Source organism: Zingiber officinale, chromosome 6B, assembly GCF_018446385.1.
Source record: "Zingiber officinale cultivar Zhangliang chromosome 6B, Zo_v1.1, whole genome shotgun sequence".
In the NCBI taxonomy this organism is placed as follows: domain Eukaryota; kingdom Viridiplantae; phylum Streptophyta; class Magnoliopsida; order Zingiberales; family Zingiberaceae; genus Zingiber; species Zingiber officinale.
The window spans coordinates 68,834,182-68,843,283 of NC_055996.1; the positions used below are offsets into that span (position 1 = coordinate 68,834,182).

At 35.3% G+C, this 9,102-nt stretch overlaps 1 long non-coding RNA gene across 2 annotated transcripts; it reads left to right on the top strand.

The window, feature by feature from the left end:
• Window positions 1-623: 623 nt before the first annotated feature.
• Window positions 624-8,545, top strand: LOC121992603. Of its 2 annotated transcripts, none has more exons than XR_006114959.1 (3): window positions 624-914; window positions 2,628-2,839; window positions 2,979-8,545. It is a non-coding gene; the product is annotated as an uncharacterized LOC121992603 (long non-coding RNA). The 2 variants fall into 2 exon arrangements; XR_006114960.1 differs by having other exon boundaries at window positions 3,004-8,545.
• The last annotated feature ends 557 nt before the right edge of the window (window positions 8,546-9,102 follow it).

Below are 9,102 nucleotides of genomic sequence, written 5' to 3' on the forward strand. Positions count from 1 at the left end.
ACCTAAATTGGACTGATGCCTACAGTCCCCTCAACCGGGACGCGTCCTTACTTAGTTACTCTCCTCCAGTAACTTACCTTTACTTACCGTGTGTTAAGTTACCTCCTTGACATCAATTTGACCCACCAGGTCTTTGATAACCATGATTTTACTACAATATTTTGATTCTTAAATACATTCTTTTATGATCTTCTCATAGTCTAAACTCATGCTTACATCACATTTCATGAATTACATTTATTCTTAGACTTAATTGTAAACTATCTCATTATTACGATATTTGATCCTAATATTCAAATATGGTCCTTGTAGGATCAAAGGGGTATTGACTTGATCAGATCAAACCAAATTTGGGCTCAAATCTAAGACTAAACAAGGAGATCAAGCTTTGGAGCAATCTGAACGGTCCATTAAGATTAAGAGAGATCTGAGCCATCCGTCAAGGATCTGGTCCATCCAAGCCAAGGGGAAGTAGATCACAACCATCGATTAAGATCTAGAGCTTCTGATCCAGATATGAATTGATTCGACCATTGATCAAGATCCGAAGCATTCTGGACCGTCCATTCAGATCTGAGATGAGTTCAAATGAGAAGCTATAGTGGGGTTCTTCGTTTGTCAATTTGCTACAGGTGGAGCGCGATCGCGTAAAGCAGAGGAGAGCGATCTTCTTCCGATTTCCATCGCCGGCGATCTTTTGAGGTCAAGGGCACTTCCCTTCCTTCGGTCATCATCCTCTCTACCGTCGGCGACGCCACTTCATCCCTCTGATCCAGATCTGGAAGCTAATTCTGCTGCGATTCTTGAGCGAAGAAGAAGAGGCTGTGAAGTGGAGTGATCTGGAGGTTTGATCCTGATTCCCTCTCCTTCCAGCCGACGATCGTCTTCCTTGAAGATCTGAATGCATCCAATTGGTTAGGAGTGTTTGCTTCTACTTCCATTAGTCTTCTTGGTTGCTGCATCAATTTCTTGTTCTTGCTGTCACTAGATAAAATCGATCATCTAAAGATCCGGACATCTTCGTCCAATTCAGTGAGCGTTTGGGGTTAGCCTAGCTCACTCGGGGTTTATCTCCTTCCCTAGATCACAATTTTGTTTCTATTATTTCTAATTTCCAGTTGAGATTGTTTGTTCTTGTTGCTATTTAGATTCATAAATTTGAATTAGTTTTAGTTAGTTTCAATTTTCAGTTGTTGTTACTTCTTATCTGTTTATGTTCACATATCTTAGTAGATCTCCTTCCATGTGACAAATGGTTGGATTTCTATTACATGTTGTTTTACTCTAGTTTTGTTCATGTTTTATCTTTGTGACGTTTAGCTTCTATTCAAGTCAATATGCAGTAGTTAGGTTAGTTTGGTTTTATATTTGTCTTTGCTATTTCATTCCTTAGTTTAGCTCTATTTATGGTGAAATCATAGCGTAGAGTGACAATGCGTTGTGGGATCACTATTAATGGATAGATAAGATGTTGCTCATTTCATTAGATTAAATTTCATATGTGTTTTGCTATCTCATTTGTTAGGTTTCAAAACTCAAAACCCCCATTACCCTATCAAACCCAAAGATCACTAACAAATTAATCCTAAGATACCATCATTGTTACATTCATTGGGAGACGACCCAAGTCATCTCTATGCTACATTAGTGTAGAATGGATTCGGTCACTTAATTCTTTTGATAGCCATTTCGCGACAAAATTTAGGTTTATCAAAATTGGTGTCGTTGCCGGGGACTGTAGCGGTGTTTGATACCTTAGGATTGTTTCTTTTTCTTTTTACATAAAAATTTGAAAAAAAATTATTTCAATTGTTTTCATGTTCATATATCCATATGTTTGATTTTATATGTTTCTGTATCTTTTGATCTTATTTGCTAGTTTTCAGTGTAAGAACAGAAAACTTCTTTGACCATGAATCAATATTATCAGTACTATCAGCCACAGACTTGGTTCTATCAGCCTAAACATCAGTACTACCCACCTATGAAGCAGAGAAATAGGTATGAGTCATTTCCTAATACCTATAGTTCTAATATGGTGGATTATTCACATTTCAAATACGAGGTTACACATAGTCAGTTTACTGAATCCTATCCGACATATCAAAGCCTACAAGAAGTTTAGCTATGTGGAAGAGGATTCGTAGTATTCAACAATTCAAGGCGGAGACATTGAGTGAATATTGGAAGAGATTCAAGGAACTTTGCTCTAGTTGTCCTCAACATCAAATCAGTGATCAGTTGCTTGTCCTACATTTTTTATGATGGGTTGTCGCCGTTTGATTTGTACATGGTAGATAAAGCTAGTGGAGGGCCCTTGATTGATAAAACTCCTGATGAAGTTATGAAACTTTTGGAAACCATGGCTGCCAACCCTCAACAATTTAGAAATGGGCAACCAGTTACCTTAAGAGTTGATGAGACCATTCCTACGAATATTGAGGTGCTTGAGAAGAGGGATTGTAGTGTTTTTGACCGACCTGATCTTGATTTTATTACTTCACAGGACTCCTTTAATATTTCTTGTTATGATTCTGTAGTTGTAAGGATTTCTAGCTCTACTGATACTATTGTTGTAGATGTTGTTGATGATACAAGTACTGATGTAGATGATGATGTAAGTGTAGGGGATTACACATTGGAAGGAAAACTCCCAGAATCACCTGTAGATGTGGATGATAAGAGTGTAGGGACTTGTGCTATGGAGGCAAGGACCCAAGAATCACTACATGTGGTTGTACATTCACCTGAGCCAAAACCAGAACCTGAGCTATTATTTGATGATGATGATGTCACAGTCATCATTCCAGAACCTCCAAGTACCTTTCAACATGATAAGGTTAGTATTTCTTGTGATTTATTAGAAAATTTCATAGAGGTACTATTAATTGACTTTATTGGATGTGATGGATTTCTTGATACATGCTTTATAGGGTCTAATATTGTTACATCTTTTTCTTACCTTATATGCTTGCGAGGGATGCCTACCTTCCATCTTTATAGGCTATCGGAGTGGATGCTTAAATTAAACCGCATTCAACCGTCGGGGAAAATTTTCAAAGAGCATATGGTCGAAGGAGTGGTTTTAACTTCAAAGCATAACATTCCACTCCCTAGGTGGATTTTACTTCTTAACCGACTCCAACCACCGTGAAAGACCATTTCATTACCGGTGTAGATGCTACTTCTAAATCATTTGCAACTGCTTAGAATAAAGGGGAGTTCGTTCCTTGCTTTTATTTTTGCTCTATACTTTTCTTTAGTTTCTTACTTTACATTTGCATTTTGCTTCCATACTTTGTACTTTGTTTAGTATACATAGCATCTCATTTTGAATAAAATTCTCCATGAAATTGTTCTAGTAATACTTTTAAATGGTAAAAGTTCTTTAAGTTTGACCATCAATTTTAGGTCATCTTACATGATTGAAGTCTCTACTTGCATGATATTGGTTAGTGTGATTAATTGAGTTTGATTGCAAAAATTACCTAGAGAGGACTACTACATGTCTATCCTTTATGTCTATTTTTGTATGATATGCACTCGCAACAATTGAACTTTCGAATTTGCTTTACCTTTTTTTTTTCAAAATCACAATAGCATATGTATGCATGAAAATGAAGGATATTTTTCATTCTTATTCCCTCATAATTTCTAATTTCTAATTTCTAATTTTTAATTTCTAATTTCCCCATAATTTTCTTAAAATATTTTCATCTAGCATTTTAACCTTTGATCATCTTTGCTTATCAATCTTTTATTGAGAGTGTGGATAATATTCTTGATGAGTTAGATTACCAAGATGGACAAAGTTTTAAGTGTGGGGGTGAATTGCATATGTTTGAGGTCATGGATTACAAATGGATTGGAATTCTGAAATTGTGGAATCCATCTTGGTTGATTTTTTTTTTTTTTAAAAAAAGAAATCCAGGAAGTTGTTTTTCTGTACAAAGAAATCAAGTTGTGTCAATTGCAGTTTATGTACAAGAATTTCAGAATTCAGAGGTGTCCAGAATACTAACAGACCATGAAGGAGGAATTGTAAATCATTTAAGCATGGATTGAAACCTTTTCTGGGAAAGGTATAAGCTGGAAAGGAAATTCAGGTTACTGCTAAAAATTGAAATTGATTTTTGAATTGCTGAACTTGGAAGTTTATGCTATGTGCTTCATGGATGTTCAGAATTGCTCCAAGTTTGAAGGTTCAGCATGAAAATGATTACTGATTTTGTTGATAAGAAAGCTTTGAAATGTTAGTGTGAGTGCCGACATTAGTGATGACCTTCCTTCCAATGAAGTATATGAGATAGACAATGGAATCATTAGCTATCTAGAATCTTAAATGTAGAGAGTTGCATTACATAAAACAAAAGAAGATAAAAATTTGAAGGAGCTATTGTGTGCCAAGATTAACTAGAATTTCTGATTAGTGACAATTTCAAGAGCATAATTTCTGAATCTTGATGACAATATAAGTTGGGAGAATGATTAATTATTTTTAGAATGCCAAGTCAATTTCAGGAATCTAAATTCTGTCAAGAAAAAAAATAACAGTATTGTGAATTGCAATTCAGTTTTTCACAATTGTTGAACTCTATTGTAACCTTTAAGAACATTTCAAGAAACAAGTGATGAGTATTTTCTGTTGGATAGAAAGAAAAGGAGGAAGGAATTCGATAAGAAGTAAACTGATCAGAAGTGGAGAACAATGCATTAATGGGAACCTATTTATGTGTGCTTAAGTTCCAATCAATTTAGTGCCAAATGAAGTCTTATCCTAAACTTACCCTATATGATTCAAGCTTAAGTTCTTTCGAGTTCAGATTCTGTAACTAAAGTGCTGGAATGCAGAAATTAGAGTGTTTAAAAAGATATGTAGGGATTAGTTTTTTTTTTTCATCTAAACAGCTTGTGCAAGCTTCCAATCAGTAAAATAACAAGAGGAGTACCTGATTTTTCATTACCATTGAGTGTAAAAGATCAATTCTTCCATGATTCAAAGCATGCAACTACAATGGAAGAGTTTCTTGAAATTGTCCAGCTCCACTGCAGTGCAAGGAATCAACAAGTTGGCATGATTGTTGCTGCTGAGGGAAGCTTCCCAATGTTAATATGAGGCCCAATGAAGAACACTTGATCAGCAAGGGGACCAGTAGCTTTATTTCTGGAAGAAATGCTAAGAACTGAATTACAAAGAGGCAGAATTCAGAGAAGAGAAAAAAAACTGTAACCTTGTTTTTGTGCCAAATCTTCAAGCTATCTCTAACCAGAAACAAAGTGAATCTCTACTCATATCAAGTTAGTGTTAAATGATGCCTTATTCCCAACTAAATTCTCTATGGTTAAATTGATGAGACACTAAAATTCTATTTCTGAAATTTTGAAATCTAAATTGTAGAAGTTTGTTGCAAGTTCTGGAAATTATTCTTTGAATTGATTTTGAGTATCACAATTCCTAAGCTTTCATGAAGCAAATGTTCTTGTGTGATCTTTGTACGAATTCAAAAGGAAGGTTGTGAACTGTAGCTTGGTAGTCTTGAAACTAACTTCAAATCTGGATTCAGAGAACTAAAATAATTGGATTCATTGCTTATGTGGAATTGGTTGTGGTTGAGGTCTGAACTAGAGTGGATATGAGTTGTTGGATAGTTGAACTGATCTCATGGTTTTCCCATTATTATGCAAGAGAAATTCTTGAAGAGATAAATGGAGGAAGAGAAATGTAAAGAGCAAAATTCAATAAATGAAGCTATGAAGTTGTGGAATGAATGTATTGATCTTAGTTTGTTGTGCCAATCTCGTGCTGCAAATTCCTGACTAGTTAAACACTAAGATGAAGCTCTTAGTTACCCATTTTCAAATGGTAATATCTCTTTTACAAGACCCTGAACTGCAAGAGTTCCAAGTCAAGAATTAAAATCTAGCTCCACATTTCAGAAAACCAGCCTCACTTCTGATAGCTTCTCCAAGTTATGAAATCTGATATTCAAATGAAAAAGTTGCTGGTCTGTGATATTTTCTTCTAGTTTCAAAGTGACTCCTAAATCTAGACTTTAACTCAGGGATTGCATATATGAATTCCATCTTAGAGAGCTCCCTAAATTCAGCAAGAATCAGAAAACAGAGGAAATGGAAATGAGTTTTTGAAACTGAATTCTAATTCCTAAGGTTGTTTGCAAAAGTTGAATACTAATTGAATTGTTAGAACCTATTCTTTCTTCTTGTTGCTACTAACTGAGGATGCTTTAAATGAAAGCTCTATACAATAGAGGTTGAAAGTGTACAGAATTTCAAGGTTCTGAAAATGTTGGTTCTAATTCATTGATTTCAATGAAATTCACATTATGGGCTTACTGATTTGGCTATAGTTAGTTGGATCAAGTGGTTGTTGAACAGAACAAGAACCTAAAATTGAATCTGATTTCTAAAATTCTGCGCTTGTCTTGTGGATTCCTCCAATAAATTTTGGGATGTTAACAGGAATTGTAGAAGTGCTGGAATTTTGCAGAATTGCATAAATGAAACCACCAAGTGCATGTTTAGTGCCAAACCTCTATGTTGTTTTTGATTAGTAACATCGTGAATTCAGTCTCTTTTCATTCTGGGAAAGAACTTGATATTTGTTGTGGTTGAGACGTGTTAGGGGGAAGTGTGAAAAAAAAACAGTGGCAAATAAAGAGAGTATCAAGTGTGGAGAGAGTATCAAGTAATTAGATAGTATGATATGTTGCATTGTCCGAGACAGACAATATTTTAAGTGTTTGGGGGGGGGGGGGGGGGGGCTCTTCTTCATAAGGTGATGCGAGATTATTTGAGTTTCCAAATTCTGAAATTGAAGTGTGAAAAAAAAAGTAGCAATGAAGAGTATCAAATAGAGAGGATAGTGTGCCAAGATTCTATGGCAGTGATCAAATTGAAAAAGAGATTGGTTTGATCTTTTGTTTTGGCATCGACAAATGGTGTTCTTTATTCCCTATTATAAATTCTTTGATACATCTCAAATTGGTCAACTCATCAAGTGTATTCCTCCAATACTCTCATTTCTGCATTGATTCCCTTTCTTTTGCCATTTTGTTCACTTCACTTAATTCTTTTTATTTCCATTGCAATTCATAATAAATCATTTTGATTCATGTATGCTATGTTTTATATTAGTGGAGAAGTAGAAAATGAGCAAGCTTATGGTAGTGAAATGTTATGAGTGACATTGAGTTGAGTCCCATTTATATACATGTTTGAGTGTGAGAGTTAGAATAGGTGAATACCTTGTGAGATTGCATGTTGCTTAGTTTTTCAATTGAATTGAAATCACCATACCTACTGATTATTGTTTGGATTGAATTCATGATTGGTTATGATCTTTAGATGATCTTAGTTAAATTCTTTTTACCATCTTCTAGGTATTGCTAGGAAAATATTAGGAAGATGGTTTCTAGTTTGTTTTCTTCTATTTAGTTTGCTCATTCGGGACGAACAAGAATAAGTGTGGGGATTTGATAACCATGATTTTACTACAATATTTTGATTCATAAATGCATTCTTTTATGATCTTCTCATAAGCTAAACTTATACTTACATCACATTTAATGAATTACATTTATTCTTAGACTTAATTATCAACTATCTCATTATTATGATATTTGATACTAATATTCAAATATGATCTTTGTAGGATCAAAGGGGTATTGGCTTGATCAGATCAAACTAAATTTGGGCTCAAATCTAAGACTAAACAAGGAGATTAAGCTTTGGAGCCATCTAAATTGTCTATCAAGATTAAGAGAGATCTGAGCCATCCGTCAAGGATTTGGTCCATCCAACCCAAGGGGAAGTAGATTACAGCCATCGATTAAGATCTAGAGCTTCTGATCCAGATATGAATTGATTCGACCATTGATCAAGATCCAAAGCATTTTGGACCGTCCATTCAGATCTGAGATGAGTTCAAATGAGAAGCTATAGTAGGGTTCTTCATTTGTCAATTTGCTACAGGTGGAGCGTGATCGTGTAAAGCAGAGGAGAGTGATCTTCTTTTGATTTCCATCGCCGACGATCTTCTGAGGTCAAGGGCACTTCCCTTCCTTCGGTCATCATCCTCTCTACCGTCGGCGACACCACTTCATCCCTCTGATCCAGATCTGGAAGCCAATTCTGCTGCGATTCTTGAGCGAAGAAGAAGAGGATGTGAAGTGGAGTGATCTGGAGGTTTGATCCTGATTCCCTCTCCTTCCAGCCGACGATCGTCTTCCTTGAAGATCTGAATGCATCCAATTGGTTAGGAGTGTTTGCTTCTACTTCCATTGGTTTTCACGGTTACTGCATCAATTTCTTGTTCTTGCTGTGTCAATGGATAAGAATCGATCATCTGGAGATCCAGACATCTTCGTCCAATTCAGTGAGTGTTTAGGGCTATCCTAGCTCACTTGGGTTTATCTCCTTCCCTAGATCACAATTTTGTTTTTATTCTTTCTAATTTACAGCTGAGAATATCTGTTCTTGTTGCTATTCAGTTTCATAAATCTGAATTAGTTTTAGTTAGTTTCAATTTTCAGTTGTTGTTACTTCTTATCTGTTCATGTTCACATATATGAGTAGATCTCCTTCCATGTGACAAATGATTGGATTTCTATTACATGTTGTTTTACTGTAGTTTTGTTCACGTTTTATCTTTGTGACGTTTAGCTTCTATTCAAGTCAATATGCAGTAGTTAGGTTAGTTTGGTTTTATATTTGTCTTTGCTATTTCATTCCTTAGTTTAGCTCTATTTATGGTGAAATCATAGCGTAGAGTGACAATGCGTTGTGAGATCACTATTAATGGATAGATAAGATGTTGCTCATTTCATTAGATTAAATTTCATATGTGTTTTGCTATCTCATTTGTTAGGTTTAGAATCAAAACTCAAAACCCCCATTACCCTATCAAACCCAAAGATCACAAACAAATTAATCCTAAGATACCATCATTGTTACATTCGTTGGGAGACGACCCGAGTCATCTCTATGCTACATTAGTATAGAATGGATTCGGTCACTTAATTCTTTTGATACCCATTTTGTGACAAAATTTAGGTTTATCAGTCTTCCTGTCAGAATCGTACA